The 23,225-nt window shown below is 41.2% G+C and overlaps 1 long non-coding RNA gene across 1 annotated transcript in view; it reads right to left on the reverse strand.

Moving 5' to 3' along the window:
• LOC128104193 (uncharacterized) overlaps positions 1–23,225 on the reverse strand; it is a 46,370-nt gene that overhangs the window by 11,718 nt on the left and 11,427 nt on the right. The window contains exon 2 of the long non-coding RNA XR_008215903.1: positions 10,858–10,965. This is a non-coding gene — a long non-coding RNA (uncharacterized LOC128104193). The remainder of the gene's footprint in view (positions 1–10,857; positions 10,966–23,225) is intronic.

Here is a 23,225-nt window from a genome sequence, read left to right on the forward strand (position 1 = left end):
GAGCTCATTTACCCTGTTAAAAGGGAAGATAATAGTACCAAGGGTGGTGACAGACATCAGGATCCCAGCACTGGGGTGGAAGTAAGGTAATCAGGAGTTGAAAGTCAGCCTCAGCTATACACCAAGTTTGAAGCCAGCCTCGGCCACATGGGGTCCTGTCAAAACCAAACCAAACCAAACCACCAGGAGTCGAACATAAAGATGGAAACTAGATGCCCTGAAAGAAAAAGTGACCAGAGGGAAGTAAATCCACTGAAACGCACTACATAAAACCTGAAGACAGGAAAATGGGAGCCATGTGCTGAGGCAGGGGTGTGAAGCAAGAAGGCCCGACGTATGCCAATTTGAGCCACCGGGCAACGCAATACAGAGAACGGGCAAGAGGCCCCGTTAAATGACAAACTTCTAAGAGATATCAGAAGGCCTTAACACTCAGATGCAGTAAACAAACCTAAGAAATTCCAACCAGAAGGGGGAAGAGGGAGAGAATGGGAATCTCTGTGTGTCTGTTTGTGTGGTGGATGTCTGTGTTTATGTGGGGGTGTGCCCAGGTGTGTGGGGGCCAAAGGTCAGCCCAGGGTATCCTTCCTCAGACTCCTTCCACTTTATTTTGTGAGCAAAGGTCTCTGTCCTAGTTAGCTTTGTCAATTTAACACAGCCTGGAGTCACTTGAGAAGGGAGTCTCCACTGAGGGACTTCCTCTACCAGATTGATCTGTGGAATGTCTGTGGGTGATTGTCTTCGTTATTAATTAATGTAGGAGGGCAAAGCCTACTGTGGCTGGCACCATTGGTAGGCAGGTGGTCCTGGGCTAGCTAACTCTCTCTCTCTCTCCCCCCCCCCCCCCCCCCCCCCACCCCCCGTCTCTCTCTGTGCCTCTCTTTCTGCCAGGCCTGGCTTCTCCTGTCCTATCCCCTCTTCTCTCTAATAAAGCCCATTCTAACTCTGAAGAAAAAGGAAAGCTAGCTAAGCATGAAGCAGACAATGAGCAAGTAAACATGTTCCTCTATGGTTTCTGCTTGAGTTCCTGCCCTGACTTCCTTCAATGATATAATATGACCCGGAAGTGTAAGCCAAATAAATCCTTTCCTCGAATAAGTTGCTTTTATCCTTCTAGTTACAATAATCTCCCTAGCCTGGTCTCACCGATTCATTTAGATTGACTGGCCAGTGAGACCGGAAATCCTTCTGTCTCCATGTCCCTAACTCTGCGATTACAGGCTCACACCACCGTGGGTGACTTTTAAAGACTGTGGGTTGGGCAAGAAACACCTTACCTACTGAGTCATCTCCCTGTCCATAGGATAGATTTTTAAAAAAATACAATTAAACCAAAGAAAATCAGAAGATCTTAAGCCAGGAAAGCGCAGCTCATATACAGAAGGTGTGAACCAAACTCAGGTTACCCAGCAGTGGTTTTGGAGAAAGGACGGCCGCCATCTGACTTTCACCAGCATAGACTGGTTTCCTGGACTTCCTGTCAAGGGCATTGCATATGCAACGCTTTGTTCCTCTCCAATCTCCATGTGAAGTTCATCCACGTTGTCACAGCTGATAATGGCTGGTGCTTTTTGAACATTTCTGTGGGGCATCTGCCTTGTGAGGGTGCCATAATTGCTCTCTCTTCCCTGTTGATGGGTGTTTGAGTTATGTCCAAGTTCTCGCTGTTGTGGATAATATGCTGCTACAGAGCTGGGTGTTTCCTTTTCTCTCTTTTAAATGTTTCATGTAATATGTCTCCAGGAATATTGTGAGCCTTTTCTCCATGGAAAAGTGATTTTAAAAAAGTGATTAAAAAAAAAAATGTAGCCGGGCAGCGGTGGTGCACCCCTTTAATGTCAGCACTCGGGAGGGAGAGCCAGGCAGATCTCTGTGAGTTTGAGGCCAGCCTGGTCTACAGAGTGAGATCCAGGATAGGCACCAAAACTACACGGAAAAATAAAGTAAACCAAACACTAGCCTCATGACAGTGTCTTGACTTCCTGTCCAGAAAAGTTCAAACCCTTAAACACCTTGCTGCATTTGTCCCATGCTTTTCACTGATTTTTGTCCCCTTGAGGACTTTTGACAACAGTTAATTTTGCCCCTGTGTGATTCTTCTCCTAGTAAGCTGGGCACACATAGAAATCACACCTAATTTCTTAGAAGGACAACACATGCCACAATAAAAATGTGAACTTGACTTTAGAACCTTCTTGAATTTCAACATGCAAAAACACACAGTGTTGGTTAGCCTGTTGGTTAAGAGCAGACAAAGAAGAGGCCAAGGACTTCAAAAATACCCACAGATTGGTAAAAATCTCTACTGTGTGTTATCCAGTCACATCGGATTAAACAGAGTTTCCCCCATGGTGGTCTCTCTCAAAGCGCAGTTTGACAATGTGAACAGGCTGAACTCTAGTCTTGGGAACACCAACTCTGTGATAGCCTGGGAAGGGATAGCAGGAGCCGACTCAATGAAAGTCAGATAGATTGGGATGACCCGGTTTTGTGGACTTAAAGGAATGTGTAAAATGTCAAAATTAGTCTGATATCTTTTAATGCCCATGTTGATGAAAACATAACCAACAGAATACAAAAGATGGAAGAGAAAATCTCAGGGCATTGAAGATACAATAGAGGAAATAGATTCATTGATCAAAGAAAATGTTAAATCTGACAAATTCTTAACACAAAAAACATCCAGGATATATGGAACACCATGAAAAGATAAAAACCTAAGAATAATAGGAATAGAAGAAGGAGAAAAAGTCTAGCTCAAAGCACAGGAAATATATTCAACAAAATCATAGAAGAAAAATTTCCCAACCTAAAGAAGGACATGCCTATGAAGGTACAAGAAGCTTACAGAATACCAAATAGACTGCACCAAAAAAAAAAATCCTCTTACCACATAATAATCAAACACTAAACATACAGAATAAAGAAAGAATATTAAGATCTGCAAAGGAAAATGGTCAAGTACCATTTAAAGGAAGACCTATCAGAATTACACCTGAAATCCCAATGGAGACTGTGAAAGCCCAGAAGGTCCTGGAGAGAAAACACTAGGAGATCATGGATGCCAGCCCAGACTATTATACCCAGCAAAACTTTCAATCACCATAAACAGAGAAAACAAGATATTCCATGACAAAACCATATTTAAACAATGCCTATCCACAAATCCAGCCCTATAGAAAGTATTAGAAGGAAAAGTCCAACCCAAGGAATTTAGTTGCACCCACGAAAACACAAGCAATAGAAACTTCACACCTGTAAATCTCAAAAAGAGAAATGTACACACACTACCACCACCAACAACATAATAAAAAAATAATAGGAATTAACATCACTGGTCATTAATATCTCTTAATATCAATGGTCTCAAATCACCTATAAAAAGACACAGGCTAACAGAATGGATATGAAAACAGGATCCATTCTTCTGCTGCATACAAGAAACACACCTCAATTTCAAAGACACATTACCTCAGAGTAAAGGGTTGGGGAAAGATTTTCCAATGAAATGGACCTAAGAAACAAGTTGGTGTAGTTATCTTAATATCTAACAAAACAGACTTCAAACTAAAATCCATCAAAAGAGATGGAGAAGGACATTTAATATACATCACAGGAAAAATCCATCAAGATGAAGTCTCAATTCTGAACAGTTATGCCCCAAATACAAGGGTAACCACATTTGTAAAAGAAACATTACTAAAGTTTAAAACACACATCAAACCCCTCACATTAATAGTGGGGGACTTCAACACCCCACTCTCAACAATGAATAGGTCTGCCAGACAGAAACTTAACAGAGAAATAAGGGAACTAACAGATGTTATGATTCTAATGGACCTAGCAGACATCTATAGAACATTTTATCCCAAACACAAAAGATTATACCTTCTTCTCAGCACTTCATGGAACCTTCTCTAAAATTTACCACATAGTCAATCACAAAAGCAAATCTCAACAGATACCAAAAAATTGGAATAACTGCTGTATCTTATCAGATCATCACAGCTTAAAGTTAGGATTCAACAACAACACAAATTATAGAAAGCCTACAAACTCATGGAAACTGAACAATGCTCAACTGAATCACCACTGGATCAAGAAAGAACTTAAAAAAGAAATTAAAGACTTCCTAGAATTCAATGAAAATGAATGCACAACATACCCAAACTTATGGGACACTATGAAAGCAGTGCTAAGAAGAAAGTTCATAGCTCTAAATGCCTACATAAAGAATTTAGAGAAATCTCACATTAGTGACTTAACAGCACACCTGAAAGCTCTAGAACAAAAAGAAGCAAACTCACCCAGGAGGAGTAGACCCCAGGAAATAATAACTGGGAGCTAAAATAAATAAAATAGAAACAAAGAGAACAATACAAAGAATCAATGAAACAAAGAGTTGGTTCTTTGAGAAAATTAACAAGATAGACAAACTCTTACCCAAACTAACCAAAAGGCAGAGAGAGAATATCCAAATTAACAAAATCAGAAATGAAAAGGGGGACCTAACAACAGACGCTGAGAAAATTCAGAGAATCATTAGTCATACTTCAAAAATGTACTCCACAAAATTGCATAATCTAAAAGAAATGGACAATTTTCTGGATAGGTACCACATACCCAAATTAAACCAAGAGCAGATAAACAATTCAAATACATCTATAATCCCTAAGGAAATAGAAACAATCATTGCAAGTCTCACAGCCTAAAACAGCCCAGGACCAGATGGTTTCAGTGCAGAATTCTACCATAATTTCAAAGAGCTAATACCAAAATTTCTCAAATTGTTCCACACAATTGAAACAGAAGGAACATTACCAAACTCTTTTTATGAGGCTACAGTTACCCTGATATGCAAACCACACAAAGATACAAAAAACCAAAGAGAATTATAGACCAATCTCTCTCATGAACGTTGATGTGAAAATACTCAATAAAATACTGGCAAACCAAATCCAAGAACACATAAAAAAAATCATCCACTATGATCAAATAGACTTTATCCCAGAGATGCAGGGATGGTACAACATATGAAAATCTGTCAATGTAATCCACCATATAAACAAACTGAAAGGAAAAAAAATGATTATCTTATTAGATGCTGAAAAAGTCTTTGCAAAATCCTGCATCCCTTCATGATAAATGTCTTGAAGAGATCAGGGATACAAGGAACATAACTAAACATGATAAAAGCAATATACAGCACACAGACAGTCAACATCAAATTAAATGAAGAGAAACTCAAAGTGATTCCACTAAAATCAGGAACAAGACAAGGCTGTCCACTCTCTCCATATCTATTCAATATAATACTCAAAGTTCTAGCTAGAGCAACAAGACAACAAAAGGAGATCAAGGGGATATAAATTGGAAAGGAAGAAGTCAAACATTCACTATTTGCAGATGATATGGTAGTATATATAAGTGACCCCAAAAATTCTACCAGGAAACTCGTACAGCTGATAAACACCTTCAGTAATATGGCAGGATACAAGATTAACTCAAAAAAAAAAAATCAGTAGCCCTCCTATATACAAATGATAAACAGGCTGAGAAAGAAATCAGGAATGAACATCCTTTACAATAGCCACAAATAATATAAAAATATGGGGTAACTTTAACCAAACAAGTGAAAGACCTGTATGGCAAGAACTTTAAGTCTTTGAAGAAAAAAATTGAAGAAGGTATCAGAAAATGGAAAGATCTCCCATGCTCTTGGATAGGTAGGATTAACATAGCAAAAATGGCAATCTTACCAAAAAGCAATGTACAGATTCAGTGCAATCCCCATCAAAATCCTAACACAATTCTTCACAGACCTTGAAGGAACAATACTCAACTTCATATGGAAAAGCAAAAAACTCAGAATAGCTAAAATAATCCTGTACAAGCTCTACTACAGAGCTATAGAAATAATAACAGTTTGGTATTGGCATAAAAACAGACACATGGATCAGTGGAATCAAACTGAAGACCCTGACATAAATTCACACACCTATGAATACATGATTTTTGACATATATATATATATATATATATATATATATATATATATATATATATATATATAATGGAAAAAAGAAAGCATCTTCAACAAATGGTGCTGGCATAAGTGGACATCAATATGTAGAAGATTGCAAATAGGTCCATATCTGTTGCCATGCACAAAACTCAAGTCCAAGTGGATCAAAGACCTCAACATAAATCCAGTTACACTGAACCTGATAGAAGAGAAAGTGGGAAATAGCCTCGAGAGCATTGGCACAAGAGACCACTCCTTAAATATAACACCAGTAGCATAGATACTGAGAGCAGCAATTAATAAATGGGACCTCCTGAAACTGAAAAGCTTCTGTAAGGCAAAGGACACCATCAATAAGAGAAAACACCAGGTTACAGAATGGGAAAAGATCTTCACCAACGCCACATCTGACAGAGGGCTGATTTCCAAAATATGTAAAGAACTCAAGAAGTTAAATATCAAAATACCAATTAATCCAATTTTAAAAATGGGGTCCAGATTTAAACAATTTTTCAACAAAAGAATCTCAAATGGCGGAGATATACTTAAAAAATCGTTCAACATCCTTAGCTATCGGGGAAGTGCAAATCAAAATGACTCTGAGATACCATCTTATACCTTCCAGAATGGCGGAGATCAAAAATGCTAATGACAGCCTATGTTGGAGAGGATATGGAGTAAGGGGACCACTCCTTCACTGCTGGTGGGAGTGCAAACTTGTTCAGCCACTTTGACAATCAGTATGGCAGTTTTTCAGAAAATTGGGAATCAATCTACTTCAAGACCCAGTGATACCAATCTTGGGTATATTATGATAGGATACACAATCATACCACAGGGACACTCAACAGCATTATTTGTAATAGCCAAAACCTGGAAACAACCTATATACCCCTCAACCAAAGAATGGATAAAGAAAATGTGGTACATTTATACAATGGAGTATTACTCAGTGGTAAAAATAAATAAATAAATTAAACAAACAAACAAACAAACAAACAATGGCATCATGAAATTTGCAGCCAAATGGATGGAACTAGAAAAAATCATCCTGATTGAGGTAACCCAGACCCAGGAAGACAAATACAGTATGTACTCACTCATAAATGTATAGTAGATGTAAAGCAAAGGACAACCAGGTTACAGTCCACAGCCCTAGAGAAGCTAGGTAACATCCCTAAGAGAGATGCATGGATCTCCCTGGGGAGGGGAAATAGATGAGATCTCCTGTGTAAACTGGGGGCAGGGAGAGTAGAGGGGAAGGGATGGGCATGGGAACATAAGGGATCAGGATGGTTGAGTTGGGGGAGAGGTGGAGAGGGAGAGCAATTGAAAGAGATATCTTAACAGAAGGGGCCATTATGGGGTTAGGGAGAAACCTGGTGCCAGGGAAACCTCTCAGGAAACCACAAGGATGACCCCAGCTAAGACTCCTAACAATAGTGGAAAGGGTGCCTGAACTGGCCTTCTCCTGTAATCAGATTGGTGACTACCCTAATTGTCATTATAGAACTTTCATCCAGTAACTGATGGAAGCAGATGTAGAGATCCACAGCCAAGCACTGAGCTGAGTTCTGGGATCCCAGTTGAAGAGAGGGAGGAGGGGTGATATAAGCAAGGGGGGGTCAAGATCATGACCAGGAAACCCACAGAAATAGCTGACCTGAGCTCATGGGAGCTCACAGACTCTAGACCGACAGCTAATGAGCCTGCATGATACCTATCTAGACCCTCTGCATGTGGGTGATAGTTGTGTAGCTTGTTCTGTTTTTGGGGCCCCTAGCAGTGGGACCAGGATCTGTCACTGGCACATGAGCTGACCTTTTGGAACCTATTCCCTATAGTGGGATGCCTCACTCAGCCTTGATGCAGGGGGGAGGAGCTTGGCCCTGCCTCAACTTGAATGCCATGACTCCCAGGGGAGGCCTTACCCTTTCTGAATGGAGAAGGAGGAGGAAAGGATGGGGGTGTGGAGAATGGAGGTGGGGGAGGGAACAAAGGAGAGGAAGGAGGGGTAACTGTAGTTGGTATGTAAAATAAATTTAAAAAATTAATAAAAACTGAAAAAGCTGTCTCCAGATTTAAAAAAAAAAAGACTCAAGGGACTGGTTAAGATTGAAAGGGGAGACTATCTCTCATGCTGTGTATATACAGGGTATACAAAGGCAATGGTCTAAGGAATCTCATAGCTTTAGAAAAGGCTCTCATAGGTCACAAGATTCTACCAGGCATACAAGTGTATGTGTGCATGCTGACACCTTGAAAACTGGGGTTTCTGGGTCATTCTGGAAGAACAATGTTTATTCAGTATTGGATAGAGAACTCAAGACTCCTGAGATCAGCACACCCCTTTGTTTTTATTTAGCAAACTAAATTTGGAGATTCCTTTAAAGTGTTAATAAAGAAAGAAACAGTAGTAACCATAGAAACACAGCATTGATCAATTCCGCTGGCAAACAGGCACCTTCTGTGGAATGATTTGACCTACTGTAGCAAGTGTTTCTGCCTGAAGATCTGTCTCCTATAGGTCTGAACTATTCCAAACCATGGGAATCCACTAAGGTAACAGGCAACCCACTTAATAACAAGCATAACAAATTTTATTAAAAGTTAAAGTATATTCGGTACAAAGAAATGCCAGGGGAAAAAAAAACAGTGGCAACTACTGACCAAATCATCCACAGTGAATGGTGAGAGTCACACCCCAGGACAAGATCAATCCTGAGACTATAAAGCAAGAAAAACAGACAAGCGTTGGCCACTGACTCTTTGCCAAGCTCTCATGCGTGCGCGTGTGCGCGCACGCGCGCGCGTGCACACACACACACACACACACAGAGCGCTAATGTACTACATGATCATGGTAGGAAAGTTGAAACATAATGAGAATCAGAAGAAAAGCAAACATCACCCATTTTACTGTGAGGAAAACCAGTTGCACAAGTTTGTGTATTCCTCTTCCCTTCACATAGCGTTTGACACAATTAAATTTATAGCAGATTTCTCGGGCTGGGGAGGTGTTACAGGGGATGAAGCAGTCATGATGAAAGTGTGAGGAGCAGACTTCAAACCCCCCAGAAATCATGTAAAGCTGAAGCAGTCATCTAATTATTCTTTATTAATAAAAACTTGGGAGCCAGATGTCAGAGTAAGAATCTGGTTGGTCATCAAAGTGGTAGGGAAGTGACCAGTGACCTCCTTTCTCTCCTTCCTAGGTACAAAAGGGCTGAGAGTCTTCCTAAACCCCTCCCTACTACTTCCTATGTCTCTCTATATGTCCTTGGTCCTCCAAAACTTCTATGGCTAATTTTCGTCAGCTAGTAGCTAGCTCTGCCCTCTGATTCAAAGTCAACTTTATTGTCTGTCACGGGAGTGTCACAGTGCCATCAAAATATCCCACAACATAAAACCATACATGGAAGCATCCGTCTGTAATCCCAGCACTCCTGCAGTGAGTTGGGAGGTAGAGACAGGACAATCCCCAGAAACTGGAGTTCAGCTAGCATGGCTGTATGCAGTGGTGCCCAACAAGAGATTCTGTCTCATGTGAAGTTGTAGACAAGGACTGTCACCCGAGGTTTTCCTCCGGCCTTCATATGTGTGCCACGGAATGCACACAAGCATGTGCGCGCACACACGCGCATACACACACACACACACACACACACACACACACACACACACACACATACACACACACACACACACACACACAGAGGCACATACACACACATTACAATAAAGAATAACACAGATTTCTTGGTCCTGAACACTTTCCTTCATCATCAACAAGAACCTAGGGTTAGTCTATTCCTTTACTACTTATTTCTCACAAGTGCCTGGACAGTGTCTGACTCTGTGAACACCTGAGAAATCCTTGCCTGTTGTGTGGGTGTGGCTGCTATACTAGTCAGCTCATGTGCACTCATTTGAAACATCCCTATTTATTAAAATGTAAAAGTTTTGTTAGAATCTCCCTTTTTCCCCCCTTAAGACTAGTTTTTAGACATCAAATTGCTGAATTAAAATTCTAGACCTTTCTAAATTCATACCACAGATTGACAGCATGGGGACCTCTTCCACACAAAACTGGAGTTGCTGTTTTAAATGGCATCTTAAATATTACATACAAAATGATCTATGTTTGTATAACTAGCATGCATAATGTATATAAAGTTTATATATCTGTATATATAAACTAATTTTTTTTGTTTTTTTGAGACAGGGTCTCTCTATATAGCCCTGGCTGTCCTTGAACTCACTATGTAGATCAGGTTAGCCTCAAACTCACAAAGACTCACTGGGCCAACTACTTTTTACTTAAAAATATTTATTATATTTTAAAAAATTACATTGTAGAGAAAGTGTTAGTAATAAAATGAATAGTTATCCAGCATGTCTTTCTCTACCTAGTATCCTGTCCATCTGAGACAATTTCAACCACTTTCATTTTTATTTTCTCTGGTATTAACTCCGTGTTACTAAATAATATAAATGTAGTCTTGTCGCCTGAGCTTCCTCTATGACCGATGGCTTAGCATGTTTACATATGTTACTTTATCTTTTCCCCTCTTCTCTGAGCACTGGATACTTTGCAGGTACTTCTCTTCTGTTTTGATTTCCTCTGTGAATTAAAAAAACTCACCCTAAATTGCCATTTTGTAGATCATCAAACTTCAACAATGTGATTTGATTCTTTGGCCTATAGCAGAAATGTGCTTTCTCTATCCCTTGCTGTGGCTCAAACTTCTACCTCTGATAGACATCATTTTGCATGACCAAAGCTAACACTGTGCACATTTTGACTTGTGATTAAGCATTTCAAGACTCACATGCAGATGGCATCTCATTGTATTTAGGTGGCTGGTACTCCTGACTTGGTAGCTGTGTTCATTACAGAGCCAGAATAGTCTCCTGCTCCAAAGACAGCGCTGTTCCCACTGAAAGAGAAAGGCCAGCATAAGTGAGGACAAACAGATTCTCTCTGAATTTCACCCATTGCTCAAAATGAGAAATATTTGATGGGATTCATTGATGAGGCTGTATTAACACCGACTTGTGTTTGTAGGGAAGTTCTTAAGGATTTAATACCTTTATTAATTACAGGACAGATCTGATTTCCTATTTTTTCTTCTGAGAGTTTTGAAAAGTCTTGGTTTTCTAGAAATTTGTCCATTTAATCTTGGTTTTCAAAATTTCTGTATAACTTTTTCCACAGTGAAATAATAACTTCTGTGATATTTTAAATGATGTCTCCAAACTGCTTAAGCAGTGATAATGGGTCAAGTCTATTTGCTTGGTCAGTCTTCATAAATACTTACATTTTAATAAGTATTTTTCAGAAATGGAATTGCCAGATTACCAGATTACTGGGCACAATATGTTCTGTTTGTTGATGTACCAGTTTTTGAAAGTGGCCTTTGCTAACTGTGATGGTTAGATTTAATTTTCAACTTGACTCAACTTAGAATCACCTGGGAAGTGAGTCTCAATGAGGGATTGTTATATATTGGTTTGGCTGGTAGGCATGTATGCAGAGTTTTAATTGATTTAACTGATGTAGGAAGACCCAGCCCACTGTGGGTGGCACTATTCCCTTGGCATGAGGTCCAGAACTGTATATGAATGAAGAAATCAAGTGGAGCACAAGTTAGCAACAAGCAAGCAGATCAGCATGCATGCCTTTCTTTCTCTCTGCTCTTGACTGTGAATGTATTGTGACTGGGTGTCTGCAGCTCCTGCCTTGACTTCCCCACAATGATGGACTATAACCTGGAATTGTAAGCTGAAATAACTGTCTTTCTTCCCTAAGTTGCCTTTTGTCTAGGTATTTTATCACTGTAGCAGAAACGAAACTAGCACATGAGCTTACAAGAATTTGAAATTCCAGTTTGCAGGTGACTGTGCCCAAACCTAGCGGTCAATCTTTTCACATCAGTGACTCTGATGGGTGTGCTGGTGATGATGTGATTCAGCATCAGTGTGATAGCAACTTCCAGTATCTGCTCCTCTGTCTATGTAACGTTTATAAACCTTCTTTGTAAAATATCTGCTTTTTAATTTTGCTATTTATATATTAACCATTCTTTTTTTAAACAACAATTCTTTACATATCTTAGTTATGTGTCCTTTTATGGTTACATAGATTATCAAAGCCATCTGCTTCTTGCCTTACCTTGCCTTTCAAGTATTATTTGACAGTTTTCTAATTTTATGTGCTCTTATTTATCAACTGTGATTTGTTTGTGTGCTTGTGGATTGGTTTTATTTCTGCATCCAGGGCTTTCTACACCTTTCTCTACCACACAGCATTAGGGTTTCTTTCCTGTGTTTTATTCCAGTGGTTTCTGTCTTTCAGATTCAGATACATGATTTGCTTGCAATTGATTTCTTTTTGCAATATAGACATTCATCTGATCCAGCATCAGTAATGGGAAAGACAGTCTTGTTTAATTCCCTTGTTGTCAACTTGAACATAAATCAAATGGCTGCATTTGGGTCTGTTTTTGCACTTCTGTTATGCTTCTCTTGTAGATGTATCTTTCCTTGTGCAAGGCACACAACGAATTCATCATTATCATCTTGTAATTAGCACTGGCAAATAATTGGGTGGGTTCTTCAAAGCAGCTTTTATTTAAGGCTATCTTGGCCATTTTTAGACTCTCGTATTTCTGTTTAGATTTTACAGTCAGCTTTTTGATGTACACTTTGCTCTCTTCAAATGTCTGGTCAGATTGTAATTGACAATATATTTACTCTATAGAACAACTTGTGGAGATGTGGCCGACTGTTAATTAGTCCTCCACGTATGACTGGTGTAGGTCTATGTAGGCTTTCTTTAATTTAGTCCCATCTACTGTAATTTTCTAAATAGAGGTCTTGCACATTTTTCATGAGATGCAATGCTAGATATTTGATAACGTTTTTTCAATTATTGATGTATTTTGTGTTTAAGGACAACTTGCAGAAGTCAGTGCTCTCCTTCCACTGTGTGGGTTCTTGGGATTGAAGTCATGTTGTCAGGCTTGGCAATAAGTACCTCACTGGCCCAATATTTGACAATTTTTGATGCCATTACAGATTATATAATTAATTTTTCATTTTAAATTCTTTTTTTACTGTTGCTAGTATATAGAAATACAAAAGATTGCCCCTTTTCAATTCTAGGAATCAACCCAGAGTCTTACACATGCTAGGCAAGTTCTTTACCACTGTACCACACCCCAGACTGCAAGGTATTTGCACTGATAAGGTATTCAGTACACTTATGAATGATAATAGATTGTAAATTATTTTGAGTCTCCTGAACACAATGACAGCTTACTTCTTCCTTTCTAATCTAATTACTCATTTTCTTATCTTGTGAGCTAGGACCTCTATTTAATGTTCAAATAGTGGTGACATTAGACATCTTTGTCTGAATCTTGATCTCAGGAAAGCTAAGACGGAATAGCGTCACTTCTGGAAGTACCAACAGAATGCCCAAGTATTTGTCCTTCTTTGGTAGTTTCTGAAATCCAATTTTTTTTTCTCAAGCACCCAGAGACTGTCAGAAATTCCATTCTAAGGGCTGGGCACACGGTTCAGTTAGTAAAGTGCTTGTTATGCAAGGCTGAGGAAGACCTGAGGTCAGATCTCCAGCCCTATGGAAAGCCTGAGGAAGACCTGAGGTCAGATCTCCAGCCCTGTGGAAAGCCTGAGGAAGACCTGAGGTCAGATCTCCAGCCCTATGGAAAGCCTGAGGAAGACCTGAGGTCAGATCTCCAGCCCTATGGAAAGCCTGAGGAAGACCTGAGGTCAGATCTCCAGCCCTGTGGAAAGCCTAAGGAAGACCTGAGGTCAGATCTCCAGCCCTGTGGAAAGCCTAAGGAAGACCTGAGGTCAGATCTCCAGCCCTATGGAAAGCCTGAGGAAGACCTGAGGCCAGATCTCCAGCCCTGTGGAAAGTCAGGCACAGTGACACCCACTGCTCCTAGGGGAAGAAGACAGGCAGATCCTTGGAGCTCATTGGCCAGCCAGTCTAACCAATCAATGAACTCCAGGTTCAGTAAGTGACCGTGTCTCAAAATACAAGGTGGAGAGTGTCTCAAAAAATAACATCTTGCCGGGCGGTGGTGGCGCACGCCTTTAATCCCAGCACTCGGGAGGCAGAGCCAGGCGGATCTCTGTGAGTTCGAGGCCAGCCTGGACTGCCAAGTGAGTTCCAGGAAAGGCGCAAAGCTACACAGAGAAACCCTGTCTCGAAAAACCAAAAAAAAAAAAAAAAAAAAAAAAAAAAAAAAAAAAAAAATAACATCTGACACGTCCATGTGCATATACCCCCCCACACAAGAATACACATGGAGAGACAGAGACAGAGAGACAGAGACAAGGAGCAACTTTATGTTTAAACTGTTTCTTATTAGTTATTAAGTTTTGCCTGCTCAAGATTAAATAAATACTTTACAGATAACATTTGACGCCAAAATTTTGTGTTTGTTTGTTTTTCAATCTCTTTTTTCCTGGGATATTGGTCCTTTGGGTCCTGGCTGCTTCAGTGAAAGCTTTAGTCAGCCGCAGAAACCAAACTTTCCTCAAAGGTTAGAAGAGAACTTTCTGGGACTTGTAGGATGGCCTCTCTGCTTACGATGGCTTTTTTTTTTTAATCACCATTTTTAAAAGTTGAAGCAAACTCAAGGTTTTTCTTAATTTACCATCACAAACTCTAAACACAGCTCCTGTGGAGCGCCTGCTTGAGATAGTAGATATTCATATCTTAGACACAGTGAGTCTCACCAGACTGGCTATTGTCAAGGTAACTGTTAGCTTGGATGGAAGATCATTGCACTGAATCATTTTCTCTTTATTATTTGTGACCAGCTAATCATCCCTCCATTGCACAGCTTGAGAGGTGCTGGGTTGAAAAACCTGAAACAAAAGCTTTGGAAGGCTTTCGGGTCCACAAGAGCCATGGCCATGGTCTTCACACATTTTATTTAGGAAAAATGACTTTTAAAAATTAAGCTTTGAAAGCAGCCACAGGGGAAAAGCAGCTCATTTTTTCAGTAACCATTCCCAGGGGTTAAAACTTCAAACCAGACCTCGAAAGCAGTCAGACACCGTGAGTCTCCAGCTGGAGGGTTCTATTACGTTTGTCAAGGTTGGTGTCCATCTGGAGGGTCTGGGTCTTACAGCCACCAGTACGGTCTGATATGTGGCTCAGCAGGGGAGGCTTATACTTAGGAATCTGAACTACCGTCTTTTTAATCTCCAAGATATAAAACTTAGAGTTGATTATAAAACACTCCTTTAAAAATGTTGTGTAGGTTTGCATGCAAAGGGTCCCTCCATATGCACCTGTATTGGACACTTTGTTTCCAGGTGGTGGATCTGTTCTACGAGGTTATGGAACCTTTGGGAAGTAGAGCCTTGCTGGAGGAAGTGGGTTACTGCGGGGCAGGGCTTGAAGTTTATAGACCTTTTCCCACTTCCTTTCCTGTGTCTGTTTCCTGTTCTGTGACATGAGGGAGGCAGTGAGTCCCATGTACACTCCCTCCACATGGAGGAGTCTACTGCCTGCCTTCCTTGCTGTGATAGATTGAATCCCTTTAAAGGATGTCCTTTCTTTCTCAAGTCGCCTCTTTAAGCTTTTTATTTTTTATTTTTTTTAATCACAGGGGGATGAGAAAAGCCACTAATACAAATGTCTTTTAAAGGTTTGAAAAAAGAGAGTCTTCCAACACTCCTGTTTAGTGAATGTCAGTGTGCTATTTATCAACGGCTAAGTTAGGGGCTGATTTCTTCATCTCTACCCTGCCATATAAGACTGTTTTAGAAAGAAAATTGATAAAAATCAAATGTGACTGAGTAACAAATGGATTCATTATAGCGAAAGTGAATACATGTCTGTATTTTAGAATAGATAATTTAAGTCAAACAGGACAGTATGAAATTAACATTTTTTCCCCTCAATCCTGGGACACAGAACAATATTCTCAGGTCTTATTTCCCAGTTACAATTGCATGAATAGATATTGATGTAGCCTATTATCTCAGCAATAATGCATATTACAACAAGCGATTATTTATTAGCAATAAAATGTTTCTCTGGGGCTTAATTTAGAATGCCTGAAATGAAATAACAAAATCTCTGTCTTGGAAGTGATCCTCCGCATAGTTACTGTTTAGGGAAATTTTTATTGCTTCACAGCAGTTTATGACTCTTAATTGGGTAGTTCTTTGCAATGAAGGCATATGGTGCAGTTCTCAGTGTTTGGAAGGATGATGTGAATGGATGCATATTGTACCGGAGGCTGGCTTCTGGGAATGAGCGGTAGGTGTCTGTTCAGAAGTGGAGATGGGAATCTCTTCCCTTCTCAGTGACATCTGATTTCCGGCTCTGCTGCTTCCTAGCAACTCCCACTCAAGCCCCAAGACTCTACTTACAGATGGAAATGTTGACTATGAACAGGTCCATCCATGTAACTCTACTCACTCAGAATGGGGGTGCAGTCAAATGTCAGATCTGGAAAGTCTGGGTTGTAGAAATAAGGTACGAAACTGGGTTAACACAACACAGGAGAGCAAATTGCCCTAGAAAATTCCGAGACTGGGCTAAATCCACTTTTGACAAGCAACAAAGACTTCAGAGTCCTGCAAGTTCTTATGACAGCAAGGCGAGATTTTGGTCCTGCAGACTCTGGGGCAGGGAGGAGCTCAGATAACTAAGAGTAAGGCAAGGAGGCAGATCTAGAACTTCTGAGTCACAAGGTAAGTGAAGTTGATACCATCCCTTCTCAGATTCAGGAGCATCGAGCCAGAGGAATGGCATGGGCAGCTGGTGCCTACTGGCATTTTCATACGCCCTGGCCGGAAATGAAGTGGATTGTAGAGCAGAGGACAGAACTGAGTCTCTAAGTGCTCACCAAATGGTCCACAGTGGGACAAGAGAGCTTTAGGAGCATGTGATTTTTAGGCCACCCACCAATCTGTATTTCAAGGTCCTTGTTTTCTAGACCCCTCTTTTCCCTAAGGGGCTTAATTTAGGGGCTTGATCAAGATCTAGAGGCAGCTTAATATCAGGCATCATTCTAAGCTCTCACAGATGCTCAGCATAACTTATCCAAGGACCCAGGCATCCTCTGTTTGGTGGATCATTTGTGCCATGGCATACAGATGGCCCAGGACCCTGGGTTTTTCTCCTGAGCTTCCTTTGAATCTGCTGACTGAGAGCTGAGTAATGAGTAGAGATGTCCATGACTGAACTAAAATCTGCATCCATCCAGAGCACTAAAATGAATGTTCTTAATGGAACTGCTGGCTGGGGGAAAGCCACTGTAGACTTTTGACTCAGACTTCCAGCCAAAGCTTTTTTTCTATTATTCTGAACTTCAGGCTCTCAGTTAGATTGCTTAATTATTTGGAAATTTGCTGAGGCAGCAGGTGGCCTTACTCAGCTTAGAGCTCACCACACTGCAATAGACTGTCACCTCCCCTGTCTCCCCAGAAAACTTGGCCTTTCAGGACCACCCAATAAGCCAAACACACTTCTTCTGTTCGATGCTCTAAGACCAAGTCTGTAGCTTTGAAAGCAAAATCCAGGCAAGCTAGAGAAGACATCTGCGAGCTGCATGTCGGAGGGGAAAGGATGATTGTGTGTGTGTGTGTGTGTGTGTGTGTGTGTGTGTGTGTGCGCGCGCGCGCGCGTGCACACACACGCGCGCGCGTGCATACACATGTGGGAGACAACATTTGACACACGCGCACGCGTGCATACACATGTGGGAGACAACATTTGACATGGGGTGTCTTCTGTAATCATTCTCCACTTTCTTTTCTTTTCTTTCTTTTTTTTTGAGACAATGTCTCTCACTGAACTTGGAGCTTGCTGATACAGCTAGACTGGGTGGCTGGCAAGCCCCAGGATCTGTCTGTGCCCCTCACAAGAGGTAGAGTCACAGATTGCACTGTCGTACCCAGTTTTTACTTGGGTGTCGGGGATTCAAATTCAAGTCTCAGGCTTGTGAGGCAAGCACCTTAGCTGTTGGGACATCTCCCCAGTCCCCCCAAAGACCGGCTTTAGGTCTTCCCAAGTCAGAAACTGACTCTAGCCTTCTGTGTGCATTGGTATTTTTTCTAGACATATACCAAATTCAAATTGTCTGGGGAACCAGGACCTCTAAGCAAGGATCAGAAAATGATGAATTAAATAAAGAAACTGTGATTTGTTAAGTATCTACCTTGTGCTAGGCATTTTCATATCAAGGATTTAATTTAATTCTGGATACAATCCTGAATATATTATTATTCCCAGTTCTAAAGACAGACAAGGAAAGCATATCTCCTGAATGTAGGATCAAGGAGAATAAAACCAGAGCAATCGTGGGCATCCACATGACTCACATAGGTACAAAAACTGAATCCCTATTTACTTATCCTGCCTTAAAGGAGAGTTGGAAAGAAGAAATTGCATTAAGTAGCAAATATTACAACCCCCTATGCTGAGTCTGATGCCTAGCAAGGGCTGTTAATTAAAATGTTTTCTGTATTTTCCATCTGAAGTGGTAGATGCAGACCAGGCATGCTGGATCATGCCTGTAATTCTTAGCACTTGGTGGGGGGGGGGGGGGAGTGAGGCAGGGGGATCAGGATTTCAAGGGCCAGCCTGGGCTACAAAGTGATATTTTGTCACAAAAACCAAGCCAACTAATTAAGCATTTTTTTTTTTAAAGCTAGATGCCTGGAGAGGCTGGCAGGACATAGAGTAAGAACCTAGCCAGCATCATTCACAGCTGCCCTTGGCTGGCATGGAACTTTCTAGCTTCAGACTCCCAAGCTGAGCTACTGATCCTGAGGGGCCTAGAAAGCTAAAGCCGGGGTGAAAGAGAAGACAAGTTGTCCTGAGCACAAAGCAGAGTGTGTGTGAGAGACAGGGGTACAGAGGGATGACTTATACAAACAAAGACAGACATACCATGCCAGAAGAAGGGCGGGGAATCCCCGGGGGAAGTGCCCTGCTCTGTCTGAGTCCACTTCTTCTGTCTAGGGCCTCTTATCTACAGGGACACTCAGCTGTCCACAGGTCTGGTGACTCGGTAGGCAGCTTAAGGCCCTCTAGATATCACAGTGCATGTGAAGGTAGGGCAGGGCTGGGCAGGTGACAACGCCTTCCAGCAGCACTGGGACGTCCACCCCTGGCAAAGTCTCACAAGTCCACTGCTCCCTTATTCCTATCTCTGGGGGTCAGGACTCAGGCCTTCCTTCTGTGACTCAGGACCAACTCAAGCTTTCCAACCTGTGCTCTGCTTTGTTTCCCAGATTTCAGGGCTGACCCCGTGGGTCTCACATTGGTATTCCCCTGGCTGATGTCAGTTTGGTTCATAATAAGCACACTCAATGCTTAGTCATCTGAAATCCAGAGCCCCTAGAACTGCCCGGTGAGTCACTAGACCTGTGGACACCAGTGTTCTAGTAGATAAGTGGCCCTAGATGGCAAAGAAGGGGTACACACAGAGCAGAGCACTTCCCCCAGGGATTCCCCACGCTGCTCCTGGCATGATGGGTCTGTCATTGCCTCCATCCTTCTGTCTCACTTCTCTCTGTGTGTCTGTATCTCTGTGTCATACACACACACACACACACACACACACACACACACACACACACACACACACACCATTAGCAAGATGATATTCTGGAAACTACTCTCTTCTTGGATCCTGAATCTTCTGATGGTCTTCTTGGGAATGCTCTAGCATGGAACTTGCCCAAAGGACTTTCTCTGACTCCTGCACCCCAACCACGCCAGGACTGAAGAGCAGGAAGCCCAGTTCATTTTGTCTCCTAGTGGTTTCATGTCATAGGGCCCGGATAGTATCACACACTTACCTTATTTCTCCTGGTTTGAGTCCCTCTGTAGGAACCATCCTGGAAATATCCACGAGGTTCAAACCAATGTGTTATTGAATCCATGTCCACAGCACATCTGCTGAAGAAGTTCTTAGAGATAGGCTCAGGAGCAATCTTAATCTGGTGGATGTGTGGGTACCAAACCATGAACACGAGGTGGGCAGGCCTTACCCTGGACTTTCCTTAACAGCCTCAAGTCTAACTTCATTTCTTTGCGTGTGTATATCTAGTTTCCCACAAGCCATTTGTTGAAGTTACCCTTTTCCTGATTGAATAGTGACAACTTTGTAGTATATTTTTAATTAAATAAATTTTAAAATTGGTGCATAAGCTTGTTCATGGTAATCTTTTGTAGTAAAAGGCCCCACCTTTAGCGACTCTTCCTATAACCTTGGGAATATGAGTTGGAGCCTTTTGCATTTTTTCTTGATTTTGCTCTTGTTCTGTTTTTGAGATATCAGCTTGGATTTTGTTCATAGCCCTTTCTATTCTCTTGAGTTGATGTAATTAAACTGTAGTCGTTATTATTTTCTTGGTTAATTGTGATATTCTTTTTCTGGCTTCTTAATCCAAACACTAAAGTGGTTTTGTGTGTGTGTGTGTGTGTGTGTGTGTGTGTGTGTGTGTGTGTGTGTGTGTGTTGATCTTTTTTAACAATGTTTCCTCTTTAGAACAAGTGTTTTGTGCTGTGTACTCTCCTCTGTTGGTTAGCTAGTACATTTATCACTGTTAAGGGATGAGTGCAATTTCTGTTATGAGTTCCTCTAATATGTTTTAAGAAAATACTTTATTGCCAGTTGTATTACTTTTTCTCACCACCGTGACCAAATATCTAATAAAAAGCAGCCTGAAGTAGATAGCGTTTATCTTGGCTCACAGTTGGAGGGATACAGTCCATCCTGGTGGGGGAAGGCAGGTTGCAGAAGTAGTTCTTGACTGCGGCAGCAAGAGTTGCTTGCCCACATTTGGGTAGACCAGGAAACAGAGAAAGAATCAGAAATACAATCTGCCTCCCAGTGACCCACTTCCGTCAGCTAGACTCGACCATCCAAGTTTCTACAACCTCACAGAACAGCAACACCAGCAGATCAAACACAGGGACCTGAGGGGACACATTATACCCAAATTGTAGCATTCCACCTCAGGGTCCCTTAGGTTCATGGCCATCACATAATGCAAAATGCGTTCAGTCCAGTTTCTAAAGTCCCTATAATCTAAATAGTTTTAACATTGTTTGATAGGCCAAGGTATAACATTTTATTTGATACTCTAGACAATCTTTTAAATATGTGCTCCTGTAAAATAAAATTAAAAAAAGAAAAACAACAACAACAAACTAGTTATATAGTGCCAATATGGAATGGCACAGACATTCCTGTTCCAAAATGGTGGAAAGAAGCCGTAGCATGAAAAACTTGGACCTAAACTCAGCAGAGCAGACACCACACTTTGTAGCTCTGTGTCCAGCACTGGGGTTTGTGATGGCATTATCTGAGTTTCCCTTGGCTTGGGTCACTCTGCTCCTCCAACACTGTCACTTGCACTAGTTGTCATGTCTGAGACTGGTCTGCCCTGTATGTACAGCTACGTCGGTGAAAGTTTCCAAAAGCTCTGATACTCTAGGTCCTCCACTACACGTGTAGGCTTCGCCAGCACAGTTTGAAGCAATGACCTCTCAAGTCCTCTTTGCAGGGAATCCGACCCTGCCCCATGTTGCTTATCCTCAGTGGCTTTCTGGAATGCTGGCACACTCGTCCATGACTCCTTATACCTTGCATGCTTACAAAATCACGACCATGTGGATTCCACCCAGCTCTGCTGCTAGCTTAAGGTGTAGTCGTCCCCACTTGGGAAACAGCTGTAGCTGTTTGGGTACAAATTCTTCCCTTGCAAGGTCTTTCCCAGCAGAGGACTCTGAAGCCTTACCTTTTCATTAATCTCTCTCTTAAAGTGATTTTCTCCTGCTAGAGCTTCGGATGGCTGGAGTGTGCCCTCAATGTGCTCTTTCCTTGTCCCAGGGCAAATGTCGTGACTTCTCCTACGACTCTAGTGCCTTGATCAGCCACTTTGCAATCTTAGCAGGGTGTACACTTCTTTCCTCACTAAACTGCACATATTTTACACCTTTTCCCCTTTCCTTTCTGCTCTCCTCCATCATTGTTAGGTTTAAGTGGATACCATTTTATTCTAAGAAATTTCCTATATATTAATAATTCTTTAAAATATATTTAATTTTCTTTTATTGCTTGGGATATAATCAATATTTGGAACTATTCTGATTATTGAAAAAAGTCAGTATTTCTGTCAGAGTGGGCATAGCCTACTATATGAAACTGTTAGATTGTTTGGGCATGGGGACACATATCTGTAATCCTAGTAGTAAAGATATGGAGGCAGGAGGATTATGAATTCAAGGCTAGCCTAAAGAGCATATACCTAAAGTTAACAGAGACTGTTATTAGACCAAGTTTACTTGGCTTCTGTTTTATCATTGAAAACTATCTAATTCACACTCTTTGCAGCAAGGGCCCCTTCTGTAGCACTATAGACAACATCAAGGAGTATAATAGGTTCCCAGAGGCTCCCATGTTCAAACACTTGGCCTCAGCATCCAGCACTGCTTGGAGAGTTGTGTAAGCTAACTCCTCAGATGAGTATCTTTGAGGCATGTTGATTGTCTCCCTATCGGCCTAAATGCCAGTTGCCCACAGTGGTAACACAGCTTGGCTTTCCTCATTTCCCTCTGTCACGTCTCTGCTTACGTACTTACTGGTGGTTTGTGGGAACATTTCCCAAATAAACCATCTGACTTGGATGTCTCCTCCCAGGTCTGCTTTGGGGAAACCCATACCAGACAACTAGCTGTTTAAGGGATCAACACACTCATAGTGTATTGTTTCTTTACCCCTGGAAAGGAATTTGTACGTAGGTTTTAGGGTCCTCTCCTGTGAAGAGTGCATTGCCAGCTTAAGGAAAAAATACTAACTGGGTATATATATATATATATATATATATATATATATATATGCTGAATTTTTTCATGTAAGGTTTAATCTAGAAGTTGTTGACTAACTATCCCCATAGGCCAAATCTGCTCTGAAACCCACTTTTGTATGGCTCACATGTTAAAGGTTTTCAGAAACTACGTGATCTATAATGCCTAACATGTTTCTAGCCAGCATTTACAGAAAGGCTTCTTCATTGTACTTATTGTTGCTGATTTTCCCACCATCACACTTTGCTGTTGTCTATTAGACTCAGTGTTTCTTTTCTTTTACTTCCCCCCACTCCTCCTCCTCCTCCTCCTCTTCTT

The sequence above is a fragment of the Peromyscus californicus genome, unplaced genomic scaffold, assembly GCF_007827085.1.
Source record: "Peromyscus californicus insignis strain IS unplaced genomic scaffold, ASM782708v3 Scaffold_8__1_contigs__length_139910024, whole genome shotgun sequence".
Classification (NCBI taxonomy): domain Eukaryota; kingdom Metazoa; phylum Chordata; class Mammalia; order Rodentia; family Cricetidae; genus Peromyscus; species Peromyscus californicus.